The sequence below is a fragment of the Neovison vison genome, chromosome 3 (genome assembly GCF_020171115.1).
Source record: "Neovison vison isolate M4711 chromosome 3, ASM_NN_V1, whole genome shotgun sequence".
In the NCBI taxonomy this organism is placed as follows: domain Eukaryota; kingdom Metazoa; phylum Chordata; class Mammalia; order Carnivora; family Mustelidae; genus Neogale; species Neogale vison.
The window spans coordinates 102,647,707-102,665,810 of NC_058093.1; positions in this window are offsets into that span (position 1 = coordinate 102,647,707).

Below are 18,104 nucleotides of genomic sequence, written 5' to 3' on the forward strand. Positions count from 1 at the left end.
ATAAAAAAATTCCATTAAAAAGCAATATGCCTGTTATGATTTCATTTTTTTAATAGATTTTATTTATTTATTTGACAGACAGAGATCGCAAGTAGGCAGAAAAGGAGGCAGAGAGAGAGGAGGAAGCAGGCTCAGTGCTGAGCAGAGAGCCCGATGTGGGGCTCGATCCCAGGATCCTGGGATCATGACCCAAGCCAAAGGCAGAGGCTTTAACCCACTGAGCCACCCATGATTTCATTTTTGTAAAAAGTATATGTTAACCTGCATGTGCACATGCATAGAAAAATGTTCAGAAAAATACAGCCAGAATATTAATACTGATTATCTCTCTGCAACAGTATTATGGGTAATTTTTTGCTTTTCTCTTTATTGTTTCCCCTACAGCATTTTTGCTATGAAAAGAAATAATCAGAAAAACAATTTCTGGGTTTTTTTTTTAAGCAAATCTATATTTGACTCAAAATTTCCCAAACACTTGAATGACAGAGTACAAAATCTTATTGGTCTTAGACTTTTGATGCTTACAGAAAATCACTTCAGGGAATGGTTAGAAAGGATTTGGCTTTTTTGTTTGCATAGAAAAACACTTTATCAGCTCTTCCCAGGTTCCAAACCTCAAGTCCTTTGTCACTGCCCACCCCCCCACCCCCATTAACTACAAAAACCCTGTAAACTCAATTTTTTACCTCTTGGTTATGGTCATACATCTTTCTTTCTCCACAGAATCTTTAGATATTAGACAAAGGGTTTTAAAGGTAGCTTACAGTGTGAATCAATATCACTTTAATTTTTCCATGTGCAAAAACTCACCTTCCCACCAGTATTGTGACTTAAGGTGAAGATCGCATCCTACTTCTTTGCCTTCTCCTGTTGTGATAACCTATCTCTGAATGCTGAGAAAATAAGTGTTGAGTTCTCATAATGGTCTGATGTTTTATGAGAAGTTGAAAGGCTTTCCCCAGTACCAATTCCTTTTCTTTGTGGCAAATCTGCTATTTCTCTCGTGTGTGTTATCTGTTACTGTCAGTTCTTTGGGTAGGATTGTTTCTGTACTTTCTATCTCTGTGGTCTGAGTTCTAGTCCCTTGGGATGTCCACACTATTTTGTCATCATGTTTGCAATTTGTTTTCATGAAAAATGTATTTAGAGGTTCTAAACATGGAAAATAATGTTGAGAACATTAACAGATCCATATAGTCAAATTTACTATGATGATCCTGCCAGGTTGAGAACTCTCTGAGGGCACAAACTGGGCTTTCTCCCTTCTGTATCTCCATGTCTACTACCCTCTCTGGCCTACAGCACTCAGTAAATGCGCTTGCTTACATGGCTTTCAGGACATGAGACCTCCCCTCAGCTTATTTGGCTGACACTCAGACTATTATTTTCCCACCACGGATGGGCAGTGACAGTGCCTTGTAGTCCGAGAAGAAAGAGGACCAGCAGATTCTTCTGACCCTGCTTCTCAGTGTGCAACTCAGTGTGCAAACTTGTCCCTAAGATACAGGGCACAGCTCTGGGCACACTTGTTTCTAAGCTGTGATTTAGGGATGCAAGACAATGAGCAATGGGAGGAGGAGTGTCTGCGGTGAACATTTCTTAATGAAAAGGATTAAGGATCAAGGATATGTTGTCAGTTCCCCCCTGTATTCTACCCCAGTTGTCACCCAGGCAAAACATTTGGAGCAGCCTCTCTGCTTCCATGTCCCCAACTCATGTCATGTGCATTCCCTACATGAATACTCTGTGTGGTGCCTGGGACCAGCAAACCCACCACAGACAATGTTCATGAACACCCCCCACCCCACGCAGACAATTTCTAGGAAGAGTGTTGATATTGACTGTATTTATATAATATTTGATGAGTGTGTGAAGGACTCAGGGGTTTTTAGAAAGTGGGCACAAACACAGGATGGCACTTTTTCCAGCAGAGACATTAAGGAGCCCAGAGGACCTTCGGATCACCCTGTGGGGGCAGGTGCTGCCTCCATTCGAGAGGTAATTACCTCAGCAGAGGGAGTAAAGCAGAATCCTAAGTGCAGAGGAAATGCTCCATCCCTTTTTCCGACCACATAGAAGATGGAGAGTACCACAGCTAGCTGAATGTTCACTTTGTGATTACTGGATGAATGAACTTGGTATTGTTTTAGTGATGGTTACTCGAGAAATAACACTGGCAAAAAGAGCGTCCAGATCCTTGGGTGGCTTCATCCAGAACGGCCTTCGGGATAATATTGGGGGCAGAACACACCTTCCTGCTAGGTGTGTGAAACAGAAAAGGAAGCAGCTGGGTCAGTAGGGAGGCTGAATTACTGAACAACATTCGGCATAATTACTGGAGCAGGAAAGAAACGCCTGGTTGTTTGCATCATTTCTTGCTTCAAAAAAGAGAAGTTAAAAACCCTGATAGAGACAGATGTAAATTTTCTGTTTCAGGACTCCCAGCTGACAGATAGAGTCCTGCTTAAAAAAAAAAAAAAAAAGTAAAATAAAGTCTTAATGCAAAAATAGCAAAATTGCAAAGGAGGAGAGAAAAGTAGCCTCAGATTTGCGAGAAATATCAATCTTCGAAGTCCATTATCCAAAGACCTTGTACATCAATACTTGATTTGAATTATGGAGCTGGGTTGTACCTTCATTTACATGGTATTTCCCCAAGTAGCCAGATAATATCAATATCTTGCATTTATATGACGATCATCTTCCCAGATGGCTTCATTAAATTGTATGTTTTATGAGACCCACTTTCTGAAACGTGGTCATCTCTGAATGAGAATGATGCTCCTGGGTAACTCGGGGCAAGGGAAAAATCATGTTTTGCATTTATGCTGTCTTTCTATCAGTGATCATAAAAATCTTCAGTTAGCAAGCATTTCCTGAGCATCTGCGTGGGCAGAGCCCGAGACGAGGCTCTATATGGTAACATACGGAAGATTAAAAGGTGTGGGCCCAACCCTCTAATACCTCAGTCTTTGTTAAGAACAATCTTTCTGTTTCAGAAAAGTGAAAACTTGTGGCCAGAGAAGTTAGAGAATTGGCCCGTGTCCTGTACTATATCTGTTCCAGAAATGGGAGTCCTTGTTTCTGGGTTTGGGTATGAGTAATTGATTTGGATACTGACATCATGAAATGTTTCAAATATTTCAAAATCGCATTTAAGTGGAAAGCATAAGGATTTGCTTTTAGTTAAGGAAGAAAAGATCAGACCCTGAAGAAGGAAAATGAAGAAGAGTCCTTTAAGTTGTCAATATAGATTCATACAGATTGCTAAAATATCTAGGACTGTGGTAATTGCGATGAGGGCACCAAAGACGAGTATGGATGACTTTGAAAGTAAACTATTGCTTACATGTGGTGTCTTCAAGGCAAGAGAAAACTGCACTTGCCTCTTGAATAAAGATTTAATGTGGTGGTTTATCTCTCTACCTTGTAAAATCGTAAGGATCCCTGGTAGAAAAAACTCACTTAGCAATGCCCAGCATGATGTTTGGGCATATGGACCTTTAGTCCATAAAGATTAGGAGGATGTTATATTGGCTAGATACATCTAGCAGAGCCTTTCTTGAGAGTTTAGGTTTTAAGGAGTTTGGACAGGGAGTACGGAGGAGAGGGGAGAGGGTAGGGGTAGTAGACTAAAGAAGGGAAGAAGGAATAGTCCAGGGTAAAAAGAAAGCCAAAAGGAGAACTTAAAGGGCTGGGAAAAATTTGTTTTCTTTATAAACCCTGTAGGGACTGTACTCACGTGGAGCATACTATATACTTAGAAATATGGGGATATTGGGGCGCCTGGGTGGCTCAGTGGGTTAAGCCGCTGCCTTCGGCTCAGCTCATGATCTCAGGGTTCTGGGATCGAGTCCCGCATCGGGCTCTCTGCTCAGCAGGGAGCCTGCTTCCTCCTCTCTCTCTCTGCCTGCCTCTCTGTCTACTTGTGATCTCTCTCTGTCAAATAAATAAATAAAATCTTAAAAAAAAAAGAAATATGGGGATATAAGACTATTATATTTAAAATACCTACAAGATAGGGTGCCTGGGTGGCTCGGTTGTTAAGCATCTGCCTTCAGCTCAGGTCATGATCCCAGGGTCCAGTGTTTGAGCCCCAGGTTGGGCTCGCTGCTCAGTGGGGAGTCAGCTTCTCCCTCTCCCACTCCCCCTGTTTGTGTTCCTGCTCTTGCTGTGTCTCTCTCTGTCAAATAAATAAATAAAATCTTTTAAAAAAAATCTTTAAAAGATCATACAACATGGTAGAAATTCCATTGTTAATACTGATCTCTTGGGATGTGGGGTGAGTCATTTCACTTACCCAGGCCTTAGATATCCTATCTGTTAAACAACAGGGCAGACTAGATGATCTCTAAGACAATTTTTTTAATTATGCAGAAGTCTGTTATTCTATTTAAATGGGAATATGGGCCATTTGGAACAAAAAGTAGGGGAGTCATTGTCCTGATGCTTACTTAGCTCGGTAAAGAGAAGGGACAATATTAAAATCCAAGGTCTTGTAACCCTCTCTTGATGTACTACCAAAGCATTTTCAACACAACAGCCTATTATCAAACTGTGTTGAATTCTATACTTTCAACTTTAAAAGACCTCAGCCAGATTCAGATGCATTTTAAATAATGAATGTTTCATCTCCATGGTAGATTTCTCTGTATTTTTTTTTTTAATCTTTCTAAAGCTGAGCTCTTGTTCTAAGATGTCTAACTTGTGGTTCTCTTAGTCAATAAGAAAACTTAAAGTTTTTCATTTAAAATGAAACTATTTTCTATAAAACATTCTCAATTTCAAAACCTTTTCCCACAAAGCAAGACTGCTAGATTATGGGGCGCCTGAAGTGGCTCAGTTGGTTAAGCGTCTGCCTTTGACTCAAGTCATGATCCCAGGACACCAGAATGAGCCCTGATGTGGGGCCTCTGTGCAGCAGGGAGTCTACTTCTCCCCCAGCCCTTTCCCCTTTTCCTGCGCTCGGGTGTGTGTGTGCGCTCTCTCGCTCTCAAAGGAATAAATAAAACCTTAAAAAAGAGAGAGAGAGAGAGAGTGGTAGATTATATGTTAAAATAATATTCTAAGTGATGTAACAGTTCAGGGACTAGCAAGATCGTAAAAGGTCATTGGTATTTAGGGGAAAAAAAAGCTTCAAAGTAGAAACAGGCTTAAAGTTCAGCCCGGAAATGTGGGACTGGAATTATTGGAGAAAGAGGATTTCTAGTTCTTAGAGTATCTTAAGGAAGAGCAGGACTTCCTGTATGCCTGTTTACGAATCATTCTGGCCCAGAAGGAAGTTTTCACTGATCCATGACCACTCAGAAAAGTAAAGAGCAACGTCGCTAAATATGTCCGAAAACTAAACACCAGCAATTTAAAGGACCATCCTTTATTTGAGACAACGTCCTTCCTTTGGTTTAGTGTTAAAACCTCCTTTTATGAAACAAGAAGGATCGGTGGCTAGGAGATGTTTTTACTTGAGGAAATAATGGCTTTGAATTTGGCCTCCATGGGATGGTTTCTCTCTTTCCCTTTGAAATTTTACTGGTCCCTGAAATCCAAAGATCTGGGCACCACCGGTTAAGTGAGTATTCCTGATACGTGGCCTTGACTGCTGCCCTCACTCACGTGGGCCAAGAGGTTGAGTACAGCTTTCTAACAAGGAAATCCTAACACATACTGGTATGTGTGAGGATTTTATTTACCCGTTCCTGTGATATGTCATAGCAGGAGATGCTGACCAGGCTCAGCTGTGATGTTGCTAGAGTTAAGCTTAATATGGTGGACGTAGGGCACATCCCAGGTTTTTCAACTATATAGCAGCCTGGAAAATACCATCTGCTTTGTAGCCTTTAATTTATTTTAGAGTTTCATGCCACGTTGGCAGCTGGAGATCTGCCAGTCTGCTTACCAAAGTCCCTGCTTTGTATTGATTAAATAAAGGAACTTGTTCACAATCCTTCCTCATTCCGCGGTTGTAGATTGTTAGATGGCTGGATTTTTACCTTATTCCATGCATGCTGGGTTCCTCTCACGGAAGCCAACCTGGGATGTTTAAAGGGCTCCTTCGCTCCTGCATTCAGGGTGGGACCTTACCTCTAGGTCACCTGTAAACAAATCATTTCCATCTGGAGGAAACAAGTGTGGGGACACAGTGCTTTATTACAACACTTAATAGTTTTCTGTTTCCAAAATTGCCCCCTTTCCTCCGCACCCAATCTCCTGGCCTAATACTAAGGAGTATACTAAAGAGTAGAAGGAAATTTTTTTCTTTAAAGATATTATTTGTTTATTTGACAGAGAGAAAGAGAGACAGTGAGAGAGGGAACACAAGCAGGGGGAGAGAGAGAGAAGCAGGCTTCTGGAGGAGCAGAGAGCCCAAGGCAGGGCTCCATCCTAGGACCCCAAGGTCATGACCTGAGCCAAAGGCTTAATGACGGAGCCACCCAAGCACCCCAGGATAGAAGGAAATTTTAAAGGTGGTGCTAGGGCTGGTGCTGTGAAAAATGAGCTTTCTATATTTCCATAGGCAAATTTTATACATGCTTTTTTTTTTAAAGATTTTATTTATTTATTTGACAGAGAGAGATCACAAGTAGGCAGAGAGGCAGGCAGAGAGAGGAGGAAGCAGGCTCCCTGCTGAGCAGAGAGCCCGATGTAGGGCTCGATCCCAGGACCCTGGGATCATGATCTGAGCTGAAGGCAGTGGCTTAATCCACTGAGCCACCCAGGTGCCCTTATACATGCTTTTATAGCTCACTATCTTTGAGCTGATATGGGGAAAAAAAAAAAACTTTAGAAACACAAACTCTGACTTCATCTTTTTCAACTCAAAGGTAAAAGAAACAGAGGCCAAGTTAGACAGTGAGAAGCTCAAGGTCACCCAGCTAGTTAGCCAAGGTGCAAGCACTCCAGGTTGATCTAGTGGTGTCTCTCCTACCTCCCTTCAATACCCCACCGGAATTGAAATCATTGCAATAGCCACTACCAAGTACTTAACAATGGATATTTGATGGTGGTCCTTTCAGTCTGTGCCAGGGTGGTTTTCACTTTTTCCCTTCATCAGCAGGGGAAGGCAAGGACATTGCACTGCCTCTAATATTTCATGCTTAGCCCTGGATTCCCTTGGTTTTATATTTCTGACTCTTCCCTCAGTTTCTTGTAAGGCTTTATGATTTAATTTAATTTTAGCTTATGGCTGGCTTTGGTACCCAGAAGAGTGGTAATTTGTCCTTTAAATTATTCACCCAGGGGAGTCGGTGTTCTTAGAAAGTGAGGGAGGAGAACCTGTGGGCTTCGTCCCCTCAGAGGGATACGTGACACACACCGATGCTTCACTCACTGGTTCTCTCCCCACAGTACCTTATCTCTCATGTTCAGCCTGGTTCCTATAATACCTTGTATTTCTGCAGAGCTTTTCACATTAACAAACAAAGCAATTTCCATACTATTTACACAGTGACTCATGACAATTTTTACACCCACAAGGGTACACCCTGGACAAGCAGCATTCCCCTACATTAGGCTCTCTGTAGGAAAATGTCCTATAGTTATTTGCAGAGAGGAACTTGGGACAACAGTCTTGGCTCTGACATTCAGAGCTCAACATAGGGACAGCTCAGCATGGGTTGTCCCTCTGGACTCGGTAGCTCAGGACGGAGGTCGGTGCTGCAAGGGTTACAAAAGAAAGGAAGGAATGGGTCACCATGACCCTAGCAGATCTTGCTGAAGTTGCTGACAAAACCAGGCAAAAACATAGACAACTACTCATAAAGAACAAATCACCGGCCAGGGTGTTTGGTACTGATGTATAGTGGCTGTTCTACTCACACCAGGAGTCCAGAATAGAGAGATGGTTGCCATTTTCAGTGAAAAGATAATAAGGATAAGAGATCGGGGTACCTGGGTGGCTCAGTCAGTTCAGCGTCTGCCTTTGGCTCAGGTCATGATCTCGGGGTCCTGGAATCGAGCCTCATGTCGGGCTCCCTGCTCAGTGGGGAGTCTGCTTCTCCCTCTCCCTTTGCACCTCCCTCTGCTCATGTTCTCTCTGTCTCTCAAATAAATAAATAAAACCTTTAAAAAATATATGGGTAACAGATGAAGAAGATTAACAGTTACTGCTTAGTGAATGCCTACTAATGTGCTAAATCCTCTCTATATAGTCTTCCATTTAATCCCACTGTCAGTTAGGGACACATGGGTGGCTCAGTTGGTTAAGCATCTGACTTTGGCTGAGACCATCATCTCAGGGTCCTGGGATTCAGCCCTACTTCAGGCTCCCTGCTCAGCGGAGAATCTGCTTCTCCTTCTCCCTCTGTCCCTCCTGCTGTTCTGCTTTCTCTCTCTCTCAAATAAGTAAAAAATCTTAAAAAATTAATTCCACTGTCAGTTAATCCTACTGCCATCACTATTATCATATGAAATTTATTCTCCTAATGAAGTAAAATCATATTCTCCAGATTACCCAGCTAGCTAGTGAGGAAGAGCAGAAATGGACTCTCAGGTCTGTCTGACTCTTCCCCATAAACCTTCTCCACCCTAAGAAGGGGATAAGAAGCATTAACAAGGGGCCAGTATCGAGCGTGTTAATGTTAAGCAGGGTTATGCAGACAGAGGAAAGGGACTGCCAGCATTCCATTTATAGGGACTCTGAGAAAAGGAATAAAATATTTTCAAAGCTTAACTTTTGGCATTACCGTGGAATGGAAATAATGGAAGAGCCCCTTATAAACTGATAGGACTCCATGGGCTCGTCTCTGATGAATTCAAACAGGAAAGAGACAAGCAATCATGGTCAAAGGGAAGACAGCAGTGTAAGCCTGTAAGAATATTAGACCCTAATGGCCAGGATAGAGGGAGGTATATGAAACATGCTAAGCATTTGAGGTCATGCATGCTTAGGTCATATACACTTTACTTAAGTAAAGGATGGCTTTGTTGTGTGGTGCCAGGGCTCTGTTTGCTGGGCTCCACTAACCTGGTGGCATTTTAAATACCTGTGCACAAATTTTCTGACAGTCCTCTCATTGAGAGCTGGAGTCCACGTCTCCTGTCTCTAAATCTGGACAAAACTTAGTGATCGGCTGACCAAAAGAGGATGGCGGAAGTGACACCGTGTGACTTAAAGGCAATAAAGCTGCTTCCTGGTTTGATCCACAGCAACTGATGGCTGGAACACCTGGTGGGAATGTCAGCCCCAAGGAAATCAGCCAAACGGCAAGAATCCATCTGCCGGGGCGGGGTGGGGGGCAGGCATTTACCTATGGGGGACCATAGCAGGAGCCCGATGGTTAAAAGCAAAAAGAAAATTGAAGTATGGAAAAGCATTAGGTCTCAGGAGAGAAGCAGAAGTGAAAGATAAAAAATAAGTCCTAGGGTCAAACTGGAAACAGATTAGACTGTGGAGTGCCAGCATTTAGGACTGGAGTTGTGAATAATCCACATGTAAGTGGTTCAGGCCTGAGGTGATGAGTCACACAAGGCACGTTTTCATAGATGGGACAGATGTGTGTCCCAAGTTTAAGGAGCCTGCTACTTGCAGTGTTGAAAGAGAAGAGGAAGAGAGTAGAACCACTTCACTGCTTTAATTCCTATGTTTTTTCCAGCTGAAAGATTTTCAGAGAAAGAAAAGCAGCCCTAATACTAGTTTGTAAAAGGAAGGTAGGGGAGAAACCTGTAAGAAAGCACTAGCCACTCAAAATGCATTTAAGTTTCATGGCTTGGATGAGTCACATTTCCTAGAGGCTACAAGGATCTTAGGATAAAAACGAGGAACTCCTGTAGATAATTTCTGAAGACCCTTAAGAATTAGGGAAAACTGAAAATGGACAAATGTCTTGTTCTCAAAGCAGAGGTGAATCCTGTGAATTCTGGGAGACGTCCTTGACATCTGGGGAATTTTCTAGAACAAAGCATTAAAGAGATGACTTGCAAGCTCTCAACAAATGAATCAGCATCAGTCAGTGAAGCTGAAACTGTTAGTCCGGCTTTCGAAACATATTTACCAGTCTGTAATGACCCCACTCTGAATGTAAGCTGGGCCGACAGTGAACAGAATTCTTTTTTGATGAGTGGATTTATGTCAAACCAAATGGCAGGGCTCTCTCTCGAGCCTACCACAGGCCTCTGTGCCTGTTGCTGCAGTACCCAAAGTGTTGATTAAGGACTTGGATAAGATCCTGATGGCCTGCAGAGGCAGTCTGCAGGTAACACAAGCCTTACGGGGGCTCATCATTATGTTGAACCGTGGAATTTGCACGGGAAAGAAATTCAACAGAAAAATCACAATCCCTTTTGTTTAGGCATCCACCCGTCGTCCTCAGTGGAAAACATGGAAAAATCTAAACACTCTCAAATTCGACCCACAACTTTACTGGAACAGGATAGAGAAAATGTGGTTTGTGCACATGGAAAGGATTTAAGAGCTGTTTAAATTTAACAACTCAATACAACTTAATAATAGGATATGACTGCCAAAAACGCTACTGTAGTGAGGCGTTGTGTTCAAGGAGGGATCGAAAATGAGGGATGTGGTGATGCAGCTTTGGTGTTTGTTCTGGAAGTAACCCTATGGAGGGGATGTTGATAGTCTGAAGCATGCCCAAAAGAAAGCAACAATTATGGTAAGAGGATGGAGAACGTGTCATATGGAAAATGGTTAAGCAAATGGTGTATTTAACGGGGACAAGAGCCCGTGGGGGGTGCAGAGCAGGAGATGTTCACAATCTCAAGGCTGTCACATGAAGTGGTGTCAGTGGGTGGGAAGTCATCAAGAAGCCGGATATAGTTGAACTCCAAGTAGAACTTTCTCGCACCTCGAGCTCTGAAGAGATGAAACAAGTTTCCCTAAGAGGTGAGGAATTTTTTTTTTTTTATACTTTTTAAAAAAGATTTTATTTATTTATTTGACAGGCAGAGCTCACAAGTATGCAGAGAGGCAGGCAGAGAGGTAGTGGGCAGGAAGCAGGTTCCCCGCTGAGCAGAGAGCCCAATGCAGGCCTTGATCCCTGGACCCTGAGGTCATGACCTGAGCCGAAGGCAGAGGTTTTAAACCACTGAGCCATTCAGGTGCCCTGAGGTGAGGAATTTTTGATCCTGGAGGCATTCAACAGAAATAGGAATGCCATTTGTCAAGGCAAATATCAAAGTGATTAATGGTAATATCCACAAAACCATGACGTTGTATGACTACTTTATTACACATATTCCTTATGACAAGAAGCACTTCAATGATGAGAAAACGGAGGATCAGAGAAGGCAAGTCACTTGCCCAAGAATAACCAGATGGTAATAGAGAGCAGAGCCTGGAACCAAGATATGCCTCCTTCTACACAGGGCACATGCTTTTCGTTTACCTCAGGCTCCCTTAAATAAAACTGAGCTCTAGGAGTGGACACACAGCAATTTTTGAAATCACAGAAGAGCAGTGGGACCTACTGGAGCTCAAGTGTTTAATAAAGTCTCTGAAAATAGTGAGCATCACCGGGACTCTCCAGACCATCAATGAGCTACACATATTATGTTCCAGGCTGGAATGCCTTTTCAACTAATGGTTTTATCATACTTCAGTACTAACATTAATTTTATGAATCTAAGATCTGCTTCTGAAAAGTCTAAGTTCATTTAATTCTCTTTAATCGCTATTAATACATTGATTGCTAGTCTTTTAAAAAAAAAAGCAATGATTCTCAAATTCTAAAGGAAATAAATTTAAAATCACTTCAAGCAATGTCTTTATTTTTATGAAAAATTCTTCTGGAAGTTTCTGTTTTTGGCAAATCTGAGTCCCAGAAGTAATCTAAATCTAAACCATTGAGTTTCTTTAAGTGTGTTTTATGTCTGTTACATCACCTAGCCGTATACATATTCCTTTTGGGAAATTTTCAGAAATTTGACTGTTTGTGTCTTCCATCTGTTATCAGATGAAATCCTCTGCTTTTGTGAATCAATGTGTATACACATGCATTTATAATTGGCAAGCCAGAGGAGATTCTCTGCTACTTTTTTCAGTCTCTTATAAAAATAATAAACTATGCCCAGAATATTCAATCTATCTTTTCATAACTCTAGACCGAAAATACATGAAGTTACCCACCGTTCCGTTGTAGTTACAAATGTGAGGTGATTTTACAATAATGATGTTTATCTTCTTGGATATAATATACTTATAATAAACAATACATGGATATATTGCATATCTAAAATATATGGATATATTGGATATAATAAACTTATATAATAAAAAATAAACTTAGACTATGAGTCTAGCTTAAGTTCAATTAGAGATTGGAGTACACATTCTGCCTTTGGGAGAGACTGAATAGTATCGAAGCCCCCAGTGTGTGAATTCAATTCGAAGGCAAGAGTGTCACACAACAGAAACAGCAGTGCGGTTATTTAGCAAGAGAGAAATCTTTTAGAGAGCACATTGTTATGTTTTTTGACCTCAAATTGCATAGGCCCTTGTAATAATTAATAGCTAGTGTTGCCTCTCTGTTCTTGGTCTCTATCATTGCCTCTCTGACAAATAGTTTATAGTCTATAGTCTTTCCAGTTGTCTTCTCACTGTGATGTTTTACACCCCAGTGATTTTGTCTTAGAGTTGTGTTCTGCATTTGCCTGCTCATCCGCGATGACCTTGTTGGGGCTTTGTTTAGTTTATTTGTTGCCTGATGATACATACCAAGCCTTACAGGGACCATTGGACTTTATATACATTCAATTTATTGACTTTGGTTGCCACTACTTCCTAACAGACCCCAAAACACCCAACAGCGTTACATCAAGGTCACTACTAAAAGGTGACTGCTCTTCTTACTGACCTCTCCCTTCAGAGTTTTGGGGGTTCACCCTGCCCCTGTTCGCCATCCTCCTCCCCTCTCTGGAAACATGTTGTCATTGTTTTTTCCCTCTGTAATCAGTACCAGTCTTCCTAATAATCAAAGATTGATGCAGTGCAACCTTGAGAATTCAGGTGAGTTTGCCTGCTTGTGATTAGATTGATTCGTAAGCACCTCTGTCACTTCCTCCCCCATCCCAACCCCCAGTTTGTTTGAATGTGCTATAGAGTTTGCCATTAAACAAAAAATGGTAAAATCAGGCTAAAAGTAATTGCAGAAAACCTTTAATGCGTTTATATCCAAGAAGATAAATATCATTATTACAAAATCACCTCACATTTGTAACTACAACTGAATGGTGGGTAACTTCATATATATTCATATATATTTTCATCACTAGAGTGATGAAAAGATAGATTGAATATTCTGGGCATATTATCAAGGAAACGTGCAAAAACTTTATCTACAGATAGACCAAGAATTATCTATTATCACCTCAGTGTGTGTTAGATGAATACAGTAGAAAAAATTTCTTTTTACATGATCTAAAAGATTTCAAGAATGGTTCTTAAATCAAGATGAATTCTATTAAAAAAAAAAAAGCACTGAATTAGGAATGAGTAGATCTGATTTCTATTCCAACCCAACTGCTAATATACCTTGGGTAAGATATTCCTCTCAAGAGCCTCCCCTGTCTACCTCACATCACTGAGAAAGGAGGTAAGATCTTACACTGAAAGTAAAATGCAAGTCTCTTTTCCCTGATAAAGCATGCTCCATTCCTGGGTCTAGTTACCCCCAGCACTTCCAGCTCTGGCAATTGGGTTATATGTCCACTCAGAGTCCATTGTGATTGTTGCCAATTATGTCGTTGTGATTGCATAATGTAATTTAAAATTGGGAAACTGATGGAGGCACCCGGGTGGCTCAGTCAGCTGAGCATCCCACTCCTGGTTTTGGTGCAGATCATGATTTCATGGGTCATGGGACCGAGTCCTGCATGGGGCCCACCAGTCAGTATGGCGTCTGCTTGAAGATTCTCTTCCTCTGCCCTTCATCTTACCTATGAAAACTCTGTCTCTTTCTCAAATAAATAATCTTTTAAAAAATTTGTAAATCGATGAAATGGAAATATTAAAAGGGCAGGTTTTGTTTCTAAGACAAATAAGTCAAAAGCTACATATACTTGGTTAAGGTGAGTGTTACAAAAACATTTGTAGCTGTATTGAAAGGTAGGCTAGACATTTGTAAAAGACTGGAAAGACATGTAGAAGAAGTGTTCAATTCACAGGTATTTTGGATTCCATCCATCTAAGAACACTTTAAACAAAATGAAAGGCATGAAATTTTTGAATTTACTGAGGTGGAGTGAATTTGGAATGCAAATTTGCCTGAGGGTCAGCTTGTACCTACATTTCCACAGGTACTCATTTACGTTTTTATTTCCTTCTGCTCTCCTCATTTCTGCTCATTCTGCCCTGTGTGGGTGGGGAGTGGCTTTACTTCCTATCACCTTTACACCAAGGTGTTGTCCTTGGCTGTTCCAACTTTTAAACTTGAGGTCTAAGTCCCCAGATTAGCAAGCCTCAAGATTTTACATTTGTTCTCATCTGAAAAGTCTGTCAAAACAGAATTTCAATTTTTTTCCCAACCAGGAAAATGTTTCAGGGCAAGTTGCTTTCCTTCTTCTGCTTACTTCTTTAAGGTCCTACTTTCCCTTAGATGTTGGCCTGGTAATCCTCCTTTATCTTCTCAGCTCCTTTGTGATACTTAAAATATATTCCAACAAACACTTTTGGTTTCAGTGGGAGGGCTTTTCTTTAAGCACCTGATCTACATTACATGGTATAGACTTTCTACTGGCCGTCTGCTCATGACTTTTACCGAGAAACCAAACTCTCTTGGAATTGGCAATCCCTCTAAAAGATGTTGGTGCCAGATTTGAAAGTGGAGAGTGCCATAATTCAAACTTTTTCCTAAAATAAAACTAGAACCACTGGGTTGCTTTGTATTATACAAGTCTTTCTCCCATGTGCTCAAAGAGGTTATAAATTTTAGGTGGACAAATTGATGGTGGGCAATAATTTAATTTCACCTCCATTTCTTGATTTTTTCTCTACCATTTTAGTATTCTGGGCAAATCTAATACAGGGCTTTCCAATAAAATTTCATGTGATGATAGAAATATTCTGTAATCTGTCCTGTTTACATGGGTTTATTGCACACTTGAAATGTGTGCCTGCACAACTAAATTTTAAAATTTATTTCATTTAAATTAATTTAGGGTGCCTGAGTGGCTCAGTCAGTTAAATGTCTGACTCTTGGTTTTGGCTCAGGTCATGGCCTCAGGGTCGTGAGATGGACCTGTGTTGGGTTCCATGCTCAGCATGGAGTCTGCTTGAGGTTCTCTCTCTCCCTTTCCTTCTGCCCCTTCCCTGGTCACACTCACAATCACTCACTCACTCACTCACTCTCTCTCAAATAAATACATGAATAAAATCTTAAATTAATCAAATAGCAGTATATGGCTAGTGCCTGCTGTACTGGACACTGTAGATTCTAAGACAAATTTCTTTATGATACTTCAGGATAAATATTGGTTAAATGACAGGCTTCATCAAAACAGTTTTGTGACCATGGTCTTCTCTCCAGAAGATATGTGTTCATTAAATCAAAATAGCAGCAATTGCTATTGACATAAAACAAATAACAGATACAGCAAAATACTAATTAACTCCCAAAATAGTTATTGAGTTTGTATTATTAAATAGGCACCATACTAGGCATTGAAAAGTGTGCCATATGCCTGATGATGCTTCTGCTTTCTATGTAGATGTCATTGATTGACAGATGACAGAGGATTTTATAAACAGCCTTCAATGTAAAATACAATTTCATTCCTTCAACTTTCCTTACTATACTAGCCTGAAATGTTTAACAATATGGAAACATAGTCAAATACTGTGAGATGCCCTGGAGAAGGGAAAGAATCACAGGTTCCCTGGGACCACCATGTCCTAGCATGTTAAAGGATCTCAGAATCCCCATATTGAAAATATGTTTCATTTTTTTCTAATCCAATGCTTACCAAATACAAATGTAGAACCTCATCCCTCTCCTCTCACAAACTACCTGTTAATATTGATTCTATGGAATGTATTTTGAGAATTGGAGATCTATGCTAAGGAATTTTATAAAGCATAAATAATCAAAAACACTGAATAATCTAAGTTAGGTTTTTGTTTTGTTTTGTTTTTCAAAGTGGCATTTGCAGATATTTAAGGGACATGAATATATTTTCAGTATTCTATAATTCCCCTGAAGAATTTTGAAATGATACAATTTTACTTACATGATAACCTTCAAATATTACTGCAAGCCTGTTCTGGATTATGTTGATGAACATGTTCTAACAGGGTACTCTTACATGATTTCTCTTAAGATTGGCCTATAATTGTTTTACATTGATTTGAAAAAAAAAAAAAAGAGGTGGATTTAAATGACCATTTGCCCCAGATAAAGGGCCAGTAATGGTAGGGTTCATTGTAAAAATAAAGGTTTAATAAAGAGAAGTGGTGAGAGAATTGAACCATCACATGACATACAGTATTAAAATCACATTTTATCTTAAAATAATCCATTCTGGAGCAAAGATTTAAATATTTACTGAAATTCTTCAAGTTCAAAAAAAAAAACACCTTTCATACTACAATTTGAAACTTACGTATTTTATACTTTTGTTCTTATTTATTTTGCAAGTGTTTTGGTTTATAGAGGTATATGGCTTAAGCCTAAGAATTTTCTGTCTAGATTTATGTTTAGAATACTGTAATTTTTGTCAGTTTAAAGTAATATCAGGATAAAATAATTGAACTCAAAACTAGGAGTGTATAAAAGTTATTTATGTGTGAAAACACTGCTCTAGGATATTTCTATTACATTTCTGAATGTATCATATTGTGCTCTTAAATATTTAGCCAATATTTAAAATTGGTTTGCATTCCATGGCCATGCATCATCTGTTAAATTTGCTGTGAGGCTAGAGAAGGTCTGGAAAGTATTAAAAACTCATCATGGATGATCATGAGTTGACTGTCTTTAATATCATTGTAGACAAAAATAGCTTTATTGAACTATTCAAATATGGTAATGTCAAATTTGGTGGTTTTTCTCCCCTCCCTGATCTCTGTTGTCTTAAAAAAAATCCATACATAGAGTACTCATTATGCAAAGCTTGGTTTCAGCTACCACTTATAAGTCAGTGACTCCAGATCTTTATTTCCAGACTATTTGCTCATTTGAATTCCAGATGCACACTTCCAGTGCTCTACTAGATATTTAAATCTGAGTGTTCAACAAGTATTTCAATCTCATTCAACCCAATACTTGTGCTCTTGATCTGAATCAATGGTGTTACTTCCACTCAAACTCAAAACTCTGAAGTCATCTTCTGCTTCTTTCTTTCCTTCATCCTCTCATCAATGGCCAGTAAGTCCTGCCAATTCTTTGTACCCCTGCCATTGTCTTAGTTCAATAGCCACCTACCTAGATTCCCCACTACCAGTTCCCTTCCATGCCAATTTAGTTCAAAATTGGAAGGAAATATCACCCAGTTGACTTGCTTCTATCTTGTATGAGCTGGCCTAGTTTCATTTCCTGAGACTCCTGCCTTACCAGGCTTGAATTTATTGAAGGCAAAGCCTCTGTCTCATTCGTCTTTGCGTGCCAGTGTTTAACAAAATTCCAAGCATGCAAGTGGTGTATGCTACATGTTGCTGAATGTTGATGGTGCTAGTGAGCAGCTGAGAGCACAGGTTTTGGAATCAGATAGATCTAAATTAAATTTCTGCCTCCTCTGCCACTTACTTAGTTGCTAAGTGACCCTGGGCAAATTAACCCTAAGACAGTGATTCTCAGCTCTGGATGCACATTGGGATTATACAAGGAATCTATTAAAATGGTACAGGTCCTCTCCTTAGCCCAATTAAATCAGAATACATAGAGGATGAGGCTCAGACACAAGAAATTTCAATAGAGGGGTGCCTGGGTGGCTCAGTGGGTGAAAGCCTCTGCCTTTGGCTCAGATCATGATCCCTGGGTCCTGGGATCAAGCCCTGCATTGGGCTCTTTGCTCAGCGGGGAGCCTGCTGCCTCTCTGCCTACTTGTGATCTCTGTCTCTCAAATAAATAAATAAATAAATAAATAAATAAATAAAATCTTAAAAAAAAGAAATTTTGATAGATCCTTGGGCAATCCTAATACGCAGCCAAGATTGGGTA